Consider the following 21416-nt stretch of genomic DNA (forward strand, 5'->3'; position numbering starts at 1 on the left):
AGCCAGGTAGGCAGGCACTCAGACAGCCATGTAGGCACTCAAGAAGATCAACAGGCAGAAAGGCAGGAACATGAAAACATAAGGATTGGTATTACAAGACACTTTGCCATCTCACATCACCTATTTCTAAAGGTCAAAGAGGAGATCAATCGGGGTCTAATGAGTGTTTCTTTAGGTTCACGGTACAGAAGAAGGGCTAAACTACCACCAGGGTCATAAAACTACTCCTGGATATGCCCAAAACTCATACGAAACCCTTGACAAATGTGTGTACTTGGGTGAGGAAATGTTTAGTGATACAGCCCAAGGAGTCTGCAAGAGGCCGATAGGCGACAGAACCAGATAGGCACGTTAGTAGTTTGCAGGCACACAACAAGCAAGTAGATAGGCAAGCAGACACACTAGTTAAGCAGGCAGATAGGCTAGCAGACACACCAGATAGGCAACAAAGTGAGGTCATTCTTTGTTGATTTATACCATAAGTTCCCGCCTATCATGTGTTTGAAGATACCCTAAACTTAACCTAACCTAACCTAACAAAACCCCAAACAGTTACTATAGGTCTTGACTCAGAAAATTCATATATGCTTCCTTACTAATGAGACTTTCTATACAACACAGTGAGGTCATTCTTTGTTGATTTATACCATAAGGTGCTGGCTATCATGTGTTTGATGAAACACTAAACTTAACCTAACCTAACCAAACCTAACAAAACCCAAGACAGTTACTATAGGTCTTGACTCATAAAATTCATATATGCTTCCTTACTAATGAGACTTTCTATACAACAAAGTGAGGTCATTCTTTGTTGATTTATACCATAAGTTCCCGCCTATCATGTGTTTGAAGATACCCTAAACTTAACCTAACCTAACCTAACAAAACCCGTTACAATAGGTCTTGACTCAGAAAATTCATATATGCTTCCTTACTAATGAGACTTTCTATACAACAGAGTGAGGTCATTCTTTGTTGATTTATACCATAAGGTGCTGGCTATCATGTGTTTGATGAAACACTAAACTTAATCTAACCTAACCAAACCTAACAAAACCCAAAACAATTACAATAGGTCTTGACTCAGAAAATTCATATATGCTTCCTTACTAATGAGACTTTCTATACAACAGAGTGAGGTTATTCTTTGTTGATTTATACCATAAGGTGCTGGCAATAGGTTTTTCAATATACCCTAAATTTAACCTAACCTAACAACACTACATACAGTTTCAATACGTCTTAACTCAGAAAATTCATATATGCTTCCTTACTAATGACGCAACAACTCTTTTGCCATAACCATTTTGCAATCAAGGTATGTAAGTGGACAGGTGAGTAGATAGGTAGGTAGATAAATAGGTAGGATAGATAGATAGGCAGGGAGGTAGGTAGGTAGAAGTTAGGTAAATAGGAAGGTAGGAAGTTGGGTAGGTAGAAGTTAGGTAAATAGGAAGGTAGGTAGGTAGGAAGACAAGGAGGTAGGTAGGCAGGCAGTAAGTCATGGGTAAAAAGGTAGAAAAGTAAACACACACACACACACACACACACACACACACACACACAAAGGACAATGACTCCCGAGGGATGAATGCTTTTGTCGCAATCCGCCTCAGCAACGTAATGTCCATCAATACACTCTTGTCGCTACATTTCCAGCACTTATCCCCCCCCCCCCCCGCCGCCCCCTGTTCCCTCTCTCTCCGCACCCCCCACCATCCATGCGTTGCCACAGATCACTAGGAAAAGGCTCCCTCCCTCGAGTCCCTCCCTCCCTTTATCTATCCCCAGTGGTTCTTTTCTTCTCCTATCTTGAACGCCGTCCTTCCTTGAATTGCAGTTTTACATTCCTTCACTATCATGCTCACCCACCCTCCCCCTCTCTCTCTCCCTCTCCTCACCATACAAGGGCACACACACACACACTTTATCTATCCACAGCGGTTCTTTTCCTCTCCTATCTTAAGCTTCATACTCCCCCGAATTGCAGTTTTCCATTCCCTCACTATCAGGTTCACGTCCAGGCAGTCTGTTGTGTTGTATTCCGCCCCGTTTTGTATTTCCTTCGCCCGCGGCCTGGACTATGTAATCTAAGCACCGTATACTGCCTGCACTCGGCTCCTACATGCAGCTTTCTTTCCTCACCCACGTAGCGACAATAGGTTTCTCAAGAGTTTATTTCACTGCCTTGAACCTATCTGGCCTGCCCTTCCCAGCCACCCCAGCCATACCTACCTACCAAGCTATTCCCTTCATGCCATCCCTTCCCCTTGTAAAATGACTCACTTGCCTTGCTTCCCTTCCTCTTTCATTCCCTATCTCTACCCCTGCAATAAAGACCAACCTATCATGCTCCTTTCGCTCATTCCTTCCCTCCCTTCCCCTGTGATATGACCCACTTGCCTTGCTTCCCTTCCTCTTTCATTCCCTATCTCTACCCCTGCAATAAAGACCAACCTATCATGCTCCTTTCTCTCATTCCTTCCCTCCCTTCCCCTGTAAAATGACCCACTTGCCTTGCTTCCCTTCCTTTTTCATTCCCTATCTCGACCCCTGCAAAAAAGACCAACCTATCATGCTCCTTTCGCTCATTCCTTCCCTCCCTTCCCCTGTAAAATGACCCACTTGCCTTGCTCTCCCTTCTCCCTTTATTCCCTCCTTCTCCCTCTCTCTAAAATTGACCAATCTATCATCCACCTTCTATTCCTTCGTTCCTTTCCTTCATATCCCTACAGAAAAGACCATCCTACTCTGCCTACCCTTTCCTTCAAGCCTTCCCTCTCTCCCCCTACAAAAAGACCTCCCTACCTTGTTCTCCCTTCTCCTTCCATTCCTTTTCTCTAACCATCCAAAAACACCAACCTTACCTGTCCCCTGCTTCCTATTATTTCCTTCCCTCCCTTCCCCTGCTAACAAAAACATCCTACCTTGCTCTCCCTTTCCCCTTCACCTATCTACCTTACCCTGCCCCCCCACCCCTTTCTCTTCATCCCCTCCCTCCCCCTTCCCTACCAGAATGACCCAGTGACCTTGCCTCCCTTCTTCCCCTCATCTCCTGCCAAGCCAAAAAGACCCTCCTGGCCTTCTCTCCTTTCTCGCCTTAAAAACAAAAATAAAACGCCCAGCCGCCCCCGTAACCTTTCTATGACGCCTACGAGACTCCTTCGAAAGCGTGGACCTGGGCGTGCGGTATTCGGCTCAGGGGAATCGTGGCGCTGCCGAGCAAAAGTTTAGAGGCTTGGGATCTTAAGTGAATAAGAGAGAGAGAGAGAGAGAGAGAGAGAGAGAGAGAGAGAGAGAGAGAGAGAGAGAGAGAGAGAGAGAGAGAGAGAGAGAGAGAGAGAGAGAGAGAGAGAGAGAGAGAGAGAGAGAGATTGAGTGTACCTGTATCGTAATTGTCATCTAATGAATGCGCCGTGTAAAGGTAAATATTCACTCAGGTAACGAGGACTCAAAGCAAATTCGTTAGCTGCTGGACATTTTTTTTTTTTTAACTTTTTATATGATTTTAACACCTCAAAGAATCAATCAGTAGTCAAACACGTGGAAAATCGAGAAAAAAAAAGTTGATAGATGTACACACACACACACACACACACACACACACACACACACACACACACCTTTAAGCCATAAACTAAAATTTCCTACTCCTTTTTTCTTTTATAATTTTAGTACCCCAAGGATTCTATCAGTAATAAAGCACGAAAGATTAAAAAAAATAGACACACACACACACACACACACACACACACACACACACACACACACACACACACACATACACACACGCCTTTAAGCCATAAACCAACATTTCCTCCTCCTTTTGCAGCCCACGTGTGCCTCGCCGGCCGGAGCCCCGCGCCATAATGGACTGATATGTTTGTCGCCGCCGCCACCACCGCGTGACGGGACCGCGGGGTCAGACGGGAGAGGCAACGCGACGACGGGATATGTTAAAGGTGATGATGAAGAATGCAGTCTGCGTCTAGCTTCCGTCACCCGCAACAACCTGACCCTGACTGTTTCGGATTTTATATATTTTACAGAAAGCAGGAAGCAGGATTTTCCAGGAAGCAGCTCATGGGCGCCAAAAAATAATTACGAAGGAGCAAAAAAACAATAATCCCGCAATAGCGATGGTCCTACAAATAGTGTGGTATGTATCTATAGTGTGGTATGTATCTACGTATATGTTTCGTTCATCGTCAATTACTATAGATAACCACTAAGTAAATTTAAGTATTGGTACATAAGACGCGTGTTTATGCATACAGGGATATTTCCAGCTGCAAGGTTTGTGTACGAGAGAATATCATACTCGAAACACCATGAGAGAACTTCTTTTAATCTTCGTGAGAGCTCGACTATAGCTAACCACGGAGTAGATTAATCATTGGCTCATAAGAAATGTGCTTATGAATTCAGGAATATTTCAAGTCCCAAGGTTTGTATATGAAAGAAAATATCACTCTCAACAATGTAGGGACCTTTACATATTTATCAGACTAAACAACGTGAAGGAACTTTTGTATTCTTCGTGAGAGGTCGAGTGTCAATCACTTTAATAGCGTCAGGATCTGCAGCCGCCGAGGTATTGAGTTTTGCTGCGCGCCGTGAGCTTCTTCGCAAACTTGAACATAAGAACATAAGAACGTGAGGAGTCTGCAAGAGACCGGTTGGTCACGATGAAAGTTACCGTTCTTGTTTAGTGGGGAGGCTGATCGAGCACTAGCCATAAAGAATCGCCGATGCTGGTTCCCAAGAGGACTATCTCATCTCGCAGCATTATTTATTGGATTCACTTTTAGGAGCTTTGAGTTTTAGTTCATAGCCGAGTAGTTTCATAAATTTTTTGGGTTTATCATTATTGTTATTATTATAATCTTACTCATTATCATTTTAATCATTGGTTTTGTTATTATTACGGATATTTTTATTGCAGTAGTAGTAGTAACCGTAGTAGTAGTAGTAGCAGCAGTAGTAGTAGTAGTAGTAGTAGTAGTAGTAGTAGTAGAAGTAGTAGTAGTAGTAGTAGTAGTAGTAGTAGTAGTAGAATGATAGTAGTAGAAGTAGTAGTAGTTGTAGTAGTAGTAGTTAGGGGAGGCGGTGGCTGAATGGATAGCGTGACGGAGCCGCGTTCAGGACGACGCGAGTTCAATCCCCGCCAGGTACCACCAAGCTGGGATTTTTCAGCCGCCGCCGAGTGGCTTAAAACTACCCACATGCTGTCCAGAAGACCACCTATCAACCCGGACTCTAGATTCTAAGATTAAAAATGAGCTCCGGGAGGGCAGCATGAGCCAATGAAAGATGGCGCCACTATAAACACTCGCCTGCGCCAGAACGGGCTGGGCCGACCATCAGGCCCCACCGGGAAGAAGCCTTGGGCCGACCATCAGGATCAACCGGGAAGAAGCCTACCGGCGCAATAGACCACGACGTAAAAAATAAATAAATAAATAAAAAAAAAGTAGTAGTAGTAATGTGTGTGTGTGTGTGCGCGCGCGCGCTAACAAACCCCCTGTCAGCAGGAAACAGAATTTCGTACTTAACACAACACAAAACACCGCCAAAAACACCAACAAATTTCATTTTTCGTGGTCTGTCCCTCCTCGTTTGTGTTCCTGCGGGGGTCAGGGGGCGGCAGAAGAGGGTAGGAGGGGGTCAGACGAGAGAGGTGGCATGGGGCGCAGCGAACCAGTACGGGGTGGGGGTGGGGGGGGTGAATGGAGGATGATGGCTGCTGGAAGGAAAAGAGGAGTCTGGGGGGTGGGAAGGGAGAATGATATGTAGGTTGAGTGAAGGTGGGGGGTGGGATGGGGGACAAACGGGGGAGAGGTGGCATGGGGCGCAGCGAACCAATACAAGGGGGGGGGGGGAGTGAGAACGGGGGGATGACTGTGGAAGGAATGCAGGAGTGTGGAGGGATGGGTGGAGAGGATAATATGGAGGCTGAAGTGTAGAAGGGGGGTCGGGGTGAGGTCAAAGGGCATTGAGGGGAATAATTCTTTGATTGGTGTGTTTGTCCCGATAATTGCATGACAAGAACTTGTATGGTTGATTTCATTACAGAGCCAATGCCCCAAAAAGAACAACACCATTATTAATTAAAGGCGTAATATTATAGACCTCCTCCTCCTCGCCCCGATGGTCTGCTCTGCTCTCCCCTTTTATTGGCACACACACACACACACACACACACACACACACACACACACACACTTTTCCTTTCCTTTCTCCCTTCCTGAGATTCACCCCGCAAAATTTATCAATCTCCTTCCCCCCGAGATCTGCATAATAATGGCAAATGGCTTACATCTCATTCTCATCCTTCACTGTGTGTGTGTGTGTGTGTGTGTGTGTGTGTGTGTTTGCTCAAAAGCGTTACAATGCATGCAAACTAAGGATTTGTTTTTACTCGAACATATGTATCAATAAATGCATGTATGTATATATGTGTGTATATGTCTGCATGCATTTATAATATGTATCAGAGCATGCATGAACGTGGGTGGGTGCATGCATGCCAACTATTCCACGGATATTCGTACAAAATTTACGAGTCAATAAAGTTGTCGCCTGTGGAAGAGGAAGACGAAGACTAGAACGAGGACAAGAGCGAAGAATATAGATATAGATAGATACAGATAGAAAATGGGAATAAAGAGGGAAAATTGGGAAAGGAAATGGTGACGAAAATCTACACAATTTCTTTTTTTTTTCTTCTTTCTTGAACACCCGAAGTCTTTACCGGGGCGGGTGTGCTGTTTTCCCACAAGTTTCCCGCCGCGGAACAATCCATCAGTATGCCTCAGCAAAAGACTTTCATTCCTCGACAAAGTTTTCCCACCGGTCAATTTTTCTCAGTAAACTCTTCTCCCTCCCTCCCTCCCTCCCTCAGACTCCGCGACCAGAATCACTTTTGTGCTCACCACATTCACCTTCCACTGGTTGGCTTCGGTGTGTGTGTGTGTGTGTGTGTGTGTGTGTGTGTGTGTGTGTGTTTTGTATGTATATTTATGTATTATGAATGTATGTATGTAAGTATGTATGAATGGAGGGATGGATGGATGGATGAATGGATAGATGGACACACACACACACACACACACACACACACACACACACACACACACACACACACACACACAATGCATAAATACTTGCCTGCACGTGCAATAGAATGACGAGAGAGAGAGAGAGAGAGAGAGAGAGAGAGAGAGAGAGAGAGAGAGAGAGAGTGTGTGTTAAGTAAATAATACACAAACTTAGAAACAGAAAGGCGAGAAAATTAGGACGGCAAAGAGAGATGGAGGAGGAAGAGGAAGAGGAGGTGGAGTAGGAGGAGGAGGAGGAGGAGGAGGAGGAGGCGATTAAAAGAAGAGAGTGGGGTGCATAGAGTGACTTCTTTGCTCTATATTTTTCTCCCCCCCCCCCCTATTCTCCTCTCTTCTCCTCTCCTCTCTTCTCTTCCATTCCCTTCCATTCTCTTTCCTTCTAACAGATACACAAACGATAAGAGTCAAGTTGGTGGAGATGTCGGAGAAAAAAAAGCAAAAACAACAACAGAAATACAATACAAATGGACCCTGTTATAAGTCCTTCCATTGAGCGCGTGGGTTTATAAAATGACGAATTCGCACGGGTTTGCAGTAACTGGTAGGGGGGGGAGAGGGATGGGGGAAGGAAAGGGGGGGAGAGAGGAAGAGTCAGGAGTGGTAAGAGTCAGAGGGAGGAGGAGGGGAGGGTATGCAAATGGAGTTAAGGAGTGAGGGAGGGAGAGAGAGATGGTGGGAAGGGGAAGGAGTAAGAAGGGTGAGAGGAGTGGGGAGAGGCTGATGAGGGTAGGGGAAGGGAGAGGAGGAGAGGGAGAGGAAGAGATGGAAAGTGAGAAACCATGAGAAGGGAGGAAGGGAAGGGGGTCAGAGCAAGGGATGAGAGGAAGGGGAAGACATGAGGGAAGGGGAGGAGGAAGAGGAGGAAGGGTGGGTAAGGGAGGGCATGGGAATACAAGAATGAAAGGGAGAATACGTAAGGGAAGGGGAGAGAACATAGGATGAGAGGGGGAAGGAAAGTGGTTGGGAAGAGTGTGCATGGGGCGCCGTGTGTGTGTGTGTGTGTGTGTGTGTGTGTGTGTGTGTGTGTGTGTGTTAGGAATGGATGGATGGATGGATTGATGATTGCTTGCAGGGATGTATGGCTGGACACACACACACACACACACACACACACACACACAATGCATAAATACTTGCCTGCACGTGCAATGGAATGACGATATATATATATATATATATATATATATATATATATATATATATATATATATATATATATATATATATATATATATATATATATATATATATATATATATATATATATATATATATATATATATATATATATATATATATATATATATATATATATATATATATATATATATATTTGTTGCGTTGGGTGTCACCTTGGCAGTGTTATGGCCGCAATTACTTTCCTTTTTATTTTCGCGCGCGTCTCGTTCCCAGTGTCACCATTATTGTCTTCGCGGTTATCATTTTTGCTGATATTGCTACGGATGTTTTCGTTTTTGTCATCGCCGTTGCCGCGGTGGAGACGGTGACCTGCGGGGCTCGATCATTCTCTATTTCCGCGGCACAAACACTCTCCGAGACGCCGCCACCGAGAAAATGGTCCTCCCACGCGGCTCCCTTACCCAGGCCGGGAGTAGGGCAATATTCCCTTCCGTAAAGAGACTCCTTTTTCTCCTTCCTATTGTTTCATCTGGACAACGAGAGAGAGAGAGAGAGAGAGAGAGAGAGAGAGAGAGAGAGAGAGAGAGAGAGAGAGAGAGGCAATACTCCCAATACTGAGGTGCGATCTAATATCACGTGAGACATATCTTTGCCTGGATACTACCTGTCTACCTTCCCATCTTATTGACATCTAAAGAGCCTCGTCTGTTACCCGTTCGACTCCCCTTCCTACTCCTCCTTCTCCTCCTTCTTCTCTCTCTCTTCCTCCGCTAATTCCACATAAACTTTCAATTCTTTGCATTAACTTCCACGTTCCTTCAATTTCATCATCTACTCCTCCTCCTCCATCTCGTCTCTTTCTTCGTCCTATAATTCCAGAGAGCGTCTAATTATTTATGGTCATTCTCAAGTTTCCCAAAATTCTCCTATTTCTTCCCTCCTCCTCCTCCTCCTCCTCCTCCTCCTCCTCCTCCTCTTTCTCTTTCTCCTGACTCTCCTTTCCTTCTTCCTTTCCTACGCCCACTGCCTCCACATTTTCAACCCGAACCATCTGTCACCTTAGTCACTAATTACATACCTACCCGGACAGTCTCACCTGGAAACGCCCGAACAAGGACGCAATACTGTTGTGTGAGAGACCTAGAAATTCCGCGCGCGCACACACCCACCCACACACACACACACATGTGGACGACTCACTCTGACCTTGACGAGAATAAAATAATCCTTCAAACAAACCCAAAAGCTTTTACCTCTTTTTTTTTTCATTGCCATTTGACACACCTCGTGACGGAAAAAAAAAGAAAAAAAAAAGATCAGGGGAGGGGATCGCATGTGTCAGTGTTCAGCGTTGCAATCCGTCTACAGTGGAGGCAGAAAGTATGATAGCGGCGGATCACGAAGCTGTTATATATATGGTCACACCGACTTACTTCGACCTGGAGGAGACGATGATGGTGATGATGATGAGGATGAGAATGATGAGGAGGTAAGTGGTGATGATAGGAGAAATAGATAGTAGTAGAGTGGTTATGGTAGTGGTAGTGGTGGTGATAATGGTAGTGGTGGTAGAAGTTAGTAGTAGTAGTAGCAGTAGTAGTAGTAGTAGTTCGGTAACAACAATAACAACAACAACAACGACAAGGGCGACGACGAATAAAATGACATGCAAAATGAGATGAAAAAAAAAACATGATATATATAACAAGTGAAGACCCTGACCCTTCGTGGCGTGTAGACAAAAATAAAAAAAATAAAAATAATACCCAAAATTAGATACAGAAAATTTTGATGTATACTAAATGAAGAACCTAACACTGCGCGGCGACCAGACACACACACACACACACACACACACACACACACACACACACACACACACACAAAATAAGGTGAAAAAAAAAAACATTAAAAAACATGCAGTGACAAACATACATCTTTCCTTTCATTTTGCTGCACGGGATGTTTATTCTATACATGTACGCCGTGTGAACTAAACATGTATCGGACTCGTTCAAGCGGAGCAAGAGCATCATCAACATCATCAGCAGCAGCAGCAGTGGCAAGTCGTCCCGATAAAAAACGTCATCCCGCCAACACGGCACAGAATTTTCACCTCATCGCCTCCACTAAACTGCTCGTGACGGGGAAAAAACGCGTCATATTTTCCTTTCCGATGGAGACTCAGCGTTAACACTAACCCCATTACACCTCGTCAGCCCCCTCCCCCTCCTCCACCCCTCCACTCCCCCACCTTATCCCCTCCACTCCACCCCCCTGGCACCCTTTACCGAACGTGCGCACTTCAAGTTCCTAATGCGTGTGTTGGTATGGAGTGACTCTCGAGGACTGGGGCGGGAATAGGTGAACCCGCCCTTATGTAACCCTTCTATGTATTACTCGTACTCAAAATTATGATGAAGGAGGAGGAGGAGAGATAGACGAAGAATGGTAACAACACACACACACACACACACACACACACACATATATACCCCCGCATTCACACAACCCCCCCCCCCCCAACACACACACACACACACACACACACACACACACACACACACACACACACACACGCAAACCTGACGATCCTCACACACAAAAACACAGCTGCACCCCCAACACACACACACACACACACACACACACACACACACACACACACACATAGCGGAAAATATTTTGTTCGGAAATAATCAAATACGCAGACCAAAGGCTACAGTTTATCAGTAGCAGCAATAGTTTCTGATGGTAGTTCGAGCGAATGCGTGTGTGATATATGCACGTGCGAACTAATGCGTGTATGTTTGAATAAATTTATGTAGGTATGTAGGTATGTATGTATTTTCCGCTTTATTTCATGGACAAAACTCCCACCGACAAAATCACTTCAAATAAAATGTTAAGCAAAATAAATTAAGTCACATCAGCCAGACAGAATAGCGACATCGGCCAGACAGCATAGCGGGAGGTGATATGTATAGTCTTCTCAAGAGCTCAAAAACTTCTAGGGGGCCCCGGGTGAGTCTTGGGTGATCCTCCTCCTCCTCCTCATCCTCTTGATCGTCATCCGCATCCTCTTCCTCTTCCTACTGGTGTTGATACTGTTGCCTAGTCTAACCTAACCTGACCTTGCCTAGTCTAACCTAACCTGACCTTGCCTAGTCTAACCTAACCTGACCTTGCCTAGTCTAACCTAACCTAACTTAACCTAACCTAACCTTGCCTAGTCTAACCTAACCTAACTTAACCTAACCTAACCTTGCCTAGTCTAACCTAACTTAACCTAACCTAACCTTCACCAGAGAGCCTTCATGCTGGTGCTGCTGGTCGGCCTCGGTGCGCGCCTCGCCACTTGCCAGCAATACGGTGAGTCAGGACACTGGGCGAGACAAGGAACATAAACTAACCAGCCATAACATTAAACGCACGCGAGCTTTAGTCAGGGGGCAAAGTGTGGGGTGGAGGCGGCGGACGAAATACACACACACACACACACACACACACACACACACACACACACACATGGAGGCGGCACCGCAAAAACAATGCAGCGGTGCCCCGTAACAAAATAGTAAATATCCTCGGCCCCAAAAAAATTGTCTCCGCATGACGTCAAGGAAGAAAAGGTCTAATCCATGACGCAACGGCAGGACACGCGGATGAAAAAAAGTGATGACGTAACTTGCCAGGACGAGGGACCGCCGCACGCCACCACAACCACCACCACAACCACCACAGCAACCACCATCACTACTTCCCTCATCACAAACACACACCACCACCATTATCATCATCATCACTATCATCCATCGTTACTACAACCACCACTATCATCAACACCACACCCACCATCACCACTATCACCAGCAACACCAATACCATCCTCACTACAACCACCTGCACCACCACCACCATCGTTACCACCACCACCACCACCACCATCATCACCCGTGTTTTGCTGTCCTGCGCTTGTGTTGACGGCCGGGTGTTGGTCACTCGCTAATCAATCTGTTGAATGAAATGCGGCGCTGCGGGTCAACAGGGCGACGTGCCTCGTGTGTCAATGGGCCATCGTTACCGCCCCGCCGCGGCCTTCCCTCTCCCGCCCTTGTTGATGTGCGGGTTGTTAAGGGCGAGGCACGTGGACAGTTGCTGCGGCGAGACGAGGAATCACGATGACTTCCCAGATCACAACAACACTGGTAATAGTAACTCCTCCTCCTCCTCTTCTTCCTCCTCCTCCTCCTTTTCCTTCTCTTCCTCCTATTAACCGTCTTCCTTATCGCTTTCCCCTCCCCACTTGTTGTTGTTGCTGTTATTCTTATTGTTCTACCTCTAGTTCTTCTTTTTCTTTCTCTTTTCCTCCTCCTCCTCCTCCTCCTTCGCCCTTTCCTCCTCCCCATAATCATCTTCCGTTTCCTCTTCCTACTTATTGTGTTGAGTTGTTGTTATTGTTCTTTGTCTTGCTCTTCATATCCTTCCTCTACTTCATATTCGTCCCTTATTGCCTCCCCCTCCTCCTCCTCCTCCTCCTCCTAATTAAATATATCCCAGAGTCTGACAACGCAACCTCTATGCACTTCAAGCCTCCTCAAGACGCAATAACAAAAAAAAAAGTGTGTGTGTGTGTGTGTGTGTGTGTGTGGAATAAATCGTGTGTATATTTTGGTGTTTTTTTTTAGTTCAGTTACCCTTGAACGTTGCCTGACACCTCCATGATGAATGCAAAGTCGATGATGCTGGTTAACCATGATTCTCTCTCTCTCTCTCTCTCTCTCTCTCTCTCTCTCTCTCTCTCTCTCTCTCTCTCTCAAGTCAACTCTGCACGCCGTTGAAAGCACAGTATATTCAGCGCATTCTTCCTTGCGGCACCAACTGCTTAATTTTCCCTCCCCGTGTTTCCCTCCAGCTTTTATTCCTCCTCCTCCTCCTCCACTTCTTCTCATTCCTCTTTCTCCTCTTCCTCTTCCTCTTGCCCCACATCTTACTTTTCTTGTTTGTTCTTCCTTCGCCTTAATGTTTTTCTCTTTCCTCCTCTCCCGCTCTTGTTCCTCCGTTTCTTCATTTTGTTCCTCCTCCTTCGCCTCATGGTTTTCTTTTTTTTCTGCTTCCTCCACTCCTGGTCTTGTCCTTTCCTCCTTTTCTTCTTGTTCCTTGTCTTCCTCCTCTTCCGTTTCTTCCTTCTGTTCCTCCTCCTCCTCCTCTGCCTACGACTTTTCTTCTTGTTCCTGCTTCTGTTCCTCAGTTTCTTCCTCCTCCTCCTCCTTCTCCGTTTCTTCTTGTTCCTGTTCCTGTTCCTCCGTTTCTTCCTCCTCCTCCTCTTTCGTTTTGTCATTTTCCATTTCTCTTTTTTCCTTCTCTCCATTTTCATATGTTTTCCTTGGAGTGCTTTTACACTTACCATGCTCTCTCTCTCTCTCTCTCTCTCTCTCTCTCTCTCTCTCTCTCTCTCTCTCTCTCTCTCTCTCTCTCCCGAAACCCTTTATTATAACTATTTTTCCGAACACGCTTTTCCCTTCGCTTCTCACAATTTGTCGCCATTTTTCTCCCGTATGTTTCGCGCGCTCGACGCTTTTCCTCCCTCCATTTCATCCTGGTTCTCCTAAACATTCACAATCTCGTCAGAAATACTTTTTTTCTACCTTTCCGGTTTTATTTCGTTGCTGTGTGTCGTTTACTGAGTCTTTTTCTCGCGCGCATATTAGACCGTTTCTTTTTTTTTTTCCTACCCTTATCGATTCCAGAGATTTCTTTGATGGGTTTTTTTCATTATGTTTCGGGGTCTTAATGTTTCCCATGTATCTATAAAAGCTCCTCGTTGTTTGTTTGTTTTTTGTGTGTGCGTGTGTTCATTTCGGGGGATTAATCTCAGCCGCCCGTGAGATAAGGGAAAAGGGTGGATTAGAGGTACGAAAGAGATTGGAGGAGAATAAAAGGCAGCCCTCATTAGTGTGGCGTGTTTTGATAATCCGTCATTAGAAATACGGTTTTTACGAGACAAGAAAGATTACTCTCTCTCTCTCTCTCTCTCTCTCTCTCTCTCTCTCTCTCTCTCTCTCTCTCTCTCTCTCTCTCTCTCTCTCTACCTATGTTTATCTATACCTATATGCCTCCTCTCTCTCTCTAGCTTTCTATCTCTTTATCTATATATCTACCTCACAAACACTCATTCACACACACACACACACACGCACACACGCACACACCTCTTTTTCCGCTAATCCACCCGAGGGACGGCCGCAATGAGTCACGGTCTTCCGCAACACCTGCAGTTCCTCTCCGCCACGCCCTCCCAGGTGCGCGCTGCCCCCCCCCCCCTACCTGGCCTCTGTATCACCTGTAGTCATGAGGAAAGTAATCTCCTCAGCCACACCGCATTTACCTTGAGCCAATAAGAGCAAAAACCCGACTAAACGATGATAGACACGACCGATTTGCCTAGATAATTGCCGCTCACCATGATACGCCACGCAAGGCTTTCGGGGGGGGGGGGATGGGGCGAGGAGGAGAGCAGGGGAGGTTCAGACGAGGAGGGGGTGAGACAACAGAGAAGGTGCGAGGAAGAGAATGCCAGAGGATTAATCGGAGGGTATTAGGAGCGCGTCAGATAAAAAGAAGAGAGAGAGAAGCGAAAAAGGAAGAGGAAAAGCAAAGGAGTGCAGACGAAGGGGTGAGGCAACAAGGAAGGTGAAAGGAAGAGAAAACAGATCAATCGGTGGCTAAGAGGAACGTCAGAGGAAGAAAAAAGAAAGAAAAAGAGGAGGGCAAGTGAGAGGAGGTTCAAAAGAGGGGTGAGGCAACAAGGAAGGAGAAGAATAACAGAGGATCAATTGGTGGCTAAGAGGAGCGTCAGACTATAAAGAAGAGAAAGGTGGAGGAAAAGAGAAAGAAAAGGGGGAGAGGAAGGGAAGGTGCAGACGAGGGGGGTGAGGCAACAAGGAAGGTGAAAGGAAGAGAAAAACAGAAGATCAATGGGTGGCTAAGAGAAGCGTCTGATTAAAAAGAAGAGAAAGAGGGCGAAAAAAGAAAGAAAAGAGGAGGAGGACAAGAAAGAGGAGGTGCAGAGGAGGGAGTGAAACAACAAGGAATGGGAATTAATAGGATGAAGTTAAACTAATAAAAGAGGGGCGAAAAAAAAGGTGGGTCGAGGAAGGGGAGGTGCAGACGAGGGGGGTGAAGCAATAAGGAAGGTGAAGAATAAATGAGGCTCAATCGATAGTTAATAGGATGAAGTTAAAAAATAAAAAGAGGGGAAAAAAAAGGGGGGGAGGGAAGGAGGTGGGGGGGAGCAGGGGGTGAGTGAATAAGAGAGGAGGATCAATTGATAGTTAAAAGAGGGGCGGAAAAAAAAGGGGTCGATGAAGGGGAGGTGCAGACGAGGGGGGTGAAGCAATAAGGAAGGTGAAGAATAAATGAGGCTCAATCGGTGGTTAATAGGATGAAGTTAAACTAATAAAAGAGGGGCGGAAAAAAAGGGGGTCGAGGAAGGGGAGGTGCAGACGAGGGGGGTGAAGCAATAAGGAAGGTGAAGAATAAATGAGGCTCAATCGATAGTTAATAGGATGAAGTTAAACTAAAACAAAAAGAGGGGCGAAAAAAAAGGTGGGTCGAGGAAGGGGAGGTGCAGACGAGGGGGGTGAAGCAATAAGGAAGGTGAAGAATAAATGAGGATCAATCGGTGGTTAATAGGATGAAGTTAAACTAATAAAAGAGGGGCGGAAAAAAAAGGGGTCGAGGAAGGGGAGGTGCAGACGAGGGGAAAGGGAATGAAAACCAGAGAATCAAACTAAACAAAAAATAATAATAAAAATAAATAGCATAACGCGTCAGATTAACCACCATGCACTCCCACTATGGAAGAAATAACACATAATACCTTAGTTGAAATAAGAGAGACTGCGCTGAGGGGAATTTGAATGAAGATGAGGCCTACGAGAATACACTGCGTTCCTATACTGTTACAATGGCACGTCGCGGCTTGTTACACATTCTGTGGCACCGTTTAGATATGCTGTGGGTCTGGAAATCTGTTTGTGTCGACTCAGCACGCGGCAATCACCCTAATCACCAACCCCATGAGGCCGAATGTTTGGCGGACGATTAACATGTGAGCAAGAGCTAGGTTAAGTTAGGTCAAGTTGGGAGCATACGCTGCAAATTGACCTCTCTTTTGGCTACTCTTTACTTTTATCTTTTGTAGGAGCGGCGAGTAGCGGGCTTTTTTTGTACTCTTTTTATTGCCCTTGAGCCGTGTCTGATATGAAAAAAAAGAGGGATGAAAGAGTGAATATGCTGGTTAACTCTTGCATAAGGGGTTTGGACAGTATAGGGATGAGCTAGAGTGGAAAGTCGAGTGCAGCGGTGCCGCGGGAGGGGTGGGGGGGTGGGGGGGAGGCGTGCAGTTGGCAAGTTCTGAAGAGCAGTCAGCGTGGTGGGAGAACTTATTAATCCGACACAGGGCTAGTGCAACATCCATGGGTAGGTCACACCCCATCACCACAACACCCCAACCCCCTGTCACGTCATAACACTCTTCTCCTACTAACCAAATTACTGTTCACGTGGGGCGAGCCAATAAGGGATGAAAACACACACACACACACACACACACACACACACACACACACACACACACACACACACACGTACACACACAAACAAACAAACACAGCCTTGACTGTGCGGTCTATTTTCTACACATGACCTGACTTTCCCACATTCCACTACGCATCTCTCTCTCTCTCTCTCTCTCTCTCTCTCTCTCTCTCTCTCTCTCTCTCTCTCTCTCTCTCTCAAATAAACCACAAACAGTAAAACAATAAAAGTAGTGTTGGAGGCTACGACACGAGGACCAGGAAAACGACCACAACAACAATAACAACAACAACAAAAACAACAACAAACATAGTAGCAGCAGTAGCTTGTGTTTTGGTCCTTCTCGCACTCCTTGTTTACTTGTTGTTCCGTTATCGCCTCCGTTTTAGCTCCAGGAACAGTAATTTCAAACACGATCCCCACCAATGGCCTGTCCCGCGCTCCACTATGCCCCCTCCCCCTCACCCCCGCTGCCCCACCTGCCGACAGCGAGATGGGCCGTGATTGGCGCGTGAGGGAGGTGAGGCTTTGGGTAAGGTCACTCAGCGTTGCCGTTTTTGGTACGATCGTACCAGATTTGGTACTTTTGAGTGTACAAAGTACGACTTCCATTAGATCTGGCACTAAATAGGGAGATGGTATTTTTGCTCTATATATAATTAATAAAAAAATTAAGTCGTCATAATTATGGTCATATATATATTTTTGGCATACTTCGTTAGTATTAAACACCTTCACAAGATTTAAATTTAGAAGGATTTTTTTTTTAGTAAAGTGTAGACTAGTAAATATATATTAAAGGTCACTTGTCCCCATGACCCGAGCGTGTGTGAAGGCAGTGGCGCTGACCTGAGCAGAGAGGGAGTGAGAGCGGGGACGAGCTATGGACAGTTGAGTGCGTCCTGTGACCTGGGACACGGCGACAACTTGGCTTCTACCCGGCCTGAACAAGCTGAAAATCTAACCCTTCGGTCCAGTGTTAAAAGGCGCTGAGCTGAGGAGTGAGGACGTGAGCGTGTTGTGACCGGAACACTTCAATAATAACTTTGCAATTGCTCGTGTTTAGGAAGGTCTACTCAAGCATACTCATCCTCTTCATTCAACCCATCAACGCAGTGCTTCCTCATCATCCCTCAATAGGCAATCAGGTGAGGTGAATGCTGCGAATCGTGGTGATGAGGACGTGAAGGTGTAGTGAGGGGGTGTAGCCTGCCTGATGAAGGGTGTGTGTGTGTGTGTGTGTGTGTGTGTGTGTGTGTGTGTGTGTGTGTGCATGGGAGTGGCGAAAGGAAAGGTAATACGGTGTTTATGCTATGTCGTGGTGATGCAGGTGAATGTGGTGCTTGGTGCATGAGGCAAAAAAGAAGATAGGGCGTGAAGGTGTGCATTAGTGTGACGGTGAGCAAAAGAAGCATCAGAGTGGTAACGATATGAGGAGGCGAATGATGAAGGAGGGAGGGCGTGGCGGCTCTGGCGGAACGTGTGGCGAGGACAGAACGTTGCAGAATGTAGCGGGTTGTGAAGTATGTTGGCGTGCATGTGTAGGGATGCTGTGTACGTTCGACAATATTCCGTGTGTGTGTGTGAGAGAGAGCGAGAGAGAGAGAGAGAGGGAGGGGGAGGTGCGGCGTGGCGTCGGGTCAGCTCCGCCCCGACACAAAACAAACTGCGTAGTTGAGTGAGTGAGTGAGCCTGACTGACCCGCCAAAGTAGTAGCCTGTTTGTTGGTATGCCTCCTCCACTATCCTATTAATATCTTTATCGTCACTATTATTGTTGCTGTTTTTACATCTCTAGTATGCAAACGTTCACATCTATTTTACGAAGTCCAAGTCGCAGTATCAATCATTCGTATACCTCGGCTGACAAATCTCCACTAATCCCCTCGGCCTCCGCCTCGGGCCACGGGGCGATGCTGAACTACGTCGCATTAACCTTGAATGATAACGCTCGCCGACTGCCTTGGAGCGTCGTGGTTACACTGAGCATACAAGGATTTGGGTTCTGGGATCATTAATTACCCGCACCTCCATCTCGGAAACATGCATCAGGACAGGTGTGGATTCCTGGACGTGCCAGGTGTGAGAGGGGTTGCCATTACCCTCAATATAGACGGCCACCCCTACCCTTCCCTCCCCCATGGATACATACACACGCCTCTGTTGTCACGCCAGCTTCTGGGAAACGGGCCACGGGGGTTTGAGAGCACTCACAACGCGTCAACATATTAACGTGTATACAGGACAGGCGATGCTATATATTTAATGAAACGTTTCAAAGTCACGAAGGCTTAAATTACACAGCAAGTAATAGGATGTAGGCATAGGTCTCGGTAATTTAAGAGAAAATATCGCATCTTGTTTCCAGGACAAGAGCATGGTGCGTCGCAATACATAGATGGGGGGTGAGGTGAGGGGAGGGGGGTCTGACAAACATCCTTGAGACAGCCTTCGCCGCCCCGCCCACTGCCCCGCATCCACAACGCTAGCCTTCAGCAGTTACCAACATATGAATAATTTCCCAGATCTGGATGTCCTCGCCACACACTTGCAGACTGTACCGCTTCACCCATTAAGCCTCCAAATACCTGTACCTTGGTCTCGGCCCAGGAGATCCGGCGTGTCGGAAATTCACGACGTGCAATTATCCCGAAGACTTTGTTCATTCCTGCGTCTTGCATGTAATTACGCTTCGCTTCCGATTCAGGAATTGCCGTCACGCACTGTAATCATTCTACAATTACCTACTCCTGCATGCGGAACGAAGGGGAGCACAGCATGAAGGGGGGAGATGAGAGGCGCTGCCTCCCAAGGAGCGGCGACCAATTAAACAGATGCAAGTCAAGGAGTACCCACGGCATTCCTTCCAGCCTCGCTCCCACATAGAGAGCACCCTGAATATTCCTTCCTTCCTCTAAAAGAATAACAACAACCACACCACGGAAAGTAACACTACGGATGCGATAATGAAATGGTCCATGGGCGGGCAACTTCCGACCCGCGGCCATGTGCAAGGATGAGAGAGTCGGGTTTGACGTGTCAGTTACCGCTCGGTGACTTGTCTCGTACAAGAATTGGACAGAAAGACACAATACACCAGCAGGCAGCAACGACCAATCAGTCACCAGTCGGTCTCTTACTCTTGGTTGGGCAAGGCTGGCCACTTTGAGGCTACTTCATTATCCGAAATATTAAATAGGGAATGTTGTGTCGATTTAATTAACATTATTGCAGAATGCGTGACGTTATAAAAAAAAAGAATGATAAATGGCCCAGGATCGTTCACAATGGAAATTGTTTGATACAATACAACTACTGGTATTTGTATGTGCGAAGAGATGATGTGTAAAGTGTATTACTATACGTATGGTGTAACATGGCGCAGTGTAGTGTGACCGATTGTAATGGGCAGTGTGACATGGCGTGGCTGGATTTGATGTGGCTGGGAGTGGCGTGTGGTGGCTGGTTGTGATATGCGGTTTGCTGTGGTTGGGAGTGATGTGTGGTGTGGTGTGACTGGGTGTCTCATTGAATTGTATGTTTTTAAATGTTTTCAGTATAATTCTATTTAGTCCCTTTGGGGTTCTTGTTTCTCACTCCGGCCCCGCGAGCTGCTCCATAAAGTCTAATCTGGGTCTCGCTCTGAAAAAACTCCCCGTCCCTGAAGTAGTGCCCATCACGACCACTCAAACAGCTGCAAGTTATAGGGTAAACATCCCTGACATTTCTTTCTACCTCGAGGGTTAATTAAACAAGACAGCACGGAAGAGAAGACAACACTTCACTAGAGCAATGGTTAAATTAATCACATCAAGAGAGAATATAATTAAACGGAGTAGTAGATGCTGAACATTCCTGCCTAGCTCGAGGGTGTATTATCATGCTATTATCATTCCTGCCAACGTCGAGAGGGTACACACGACACTGCGGAAATAGTCACAACACAGGAGCAATAATTAACTAGTGCACGTAAAGACAACAGCATCCCACACTCGTCATAACCAACACGGAATATAACAATGCTTTCCTCGCAACACTTACCGACATGGCGGAGTTGAGGCGTTGGACTTGCAGTAGAACCCTTGTGTGTGTGTATGTTCCTCATAACATGCATGACGGACCACTTTCAGGCGGGAGGAGCCCAGGCCAGGAAGCGGAGAGGGCGAGGGACATACACACCATGGCGGCCCTGAGGGAAAAGGTGCAACAGGTAAGAATGAGACAGGTGAGGAGGGGGGGGACGGGGCATCAGAATGAGGGTGAATAGCGTAGAGAAGGTAGGAATAAAAGGTCGGTATTCTCACGTTTTCGTCTTTCACATCAACTATTTTCAAAGACCAAAAATGAGATCGGTCGGGTCCTAATAAGTTCTTTTTAGGTTCATAGTACAGAAGAAGGGTCAAATTACCATTAAGGTCACAAAACTACCCCTGGAATAGCCCCAAGCTCCTAGGAAAGCCTTGTCAAATATGTGAACTTGGGCGTCGAAATGTTTAAGAATATGACCCTTAAGTGGCAGGAAGAAATGAGGGAGGTGAGGGGAGGGGGCATCAGG

The 21416-nt window shown here is 46.2% G+C and overlaps 1 long non-coding RNA gene across 1 annotated transcript in view; it reads right to left on the reverse strand.

Annotated features, from left to right (window-relative positions):
* LOC127002255 (uncharacterized) overlaps nucleotides 1-21047 on the reverse strand; it is a 342113-nt gene extending 321066 nt beyond the window's left edge. Inside the window, exon 1 of the long non-coding RNA XR_007755928.1 lies at nucleotides 20903-21047. This is a non-coding gene — a long non-coding RNA (uncharacterized LOC127002255). The remainder of the gene's footprint in view (nucleotides 1-20902) is intronic.
* Nucleotides 21048-21416: the final 369 nt, after the last annotated feature.

The sequence above is a fragment of the Eriocheir sinensis genome, chromosome 2 (assembly GCF_024679095.1).
Source record: "Eriocheir sinensis breed Jianghai 21 chromosome 2, ASM2467909v1, whole genome shotgun sequence".
NCBI lineage: Eukaryota > Metazoa > Arthropoda > Malacostraca > Decapoda > Varunidae > Eriocheir > Eriocheir sinensis.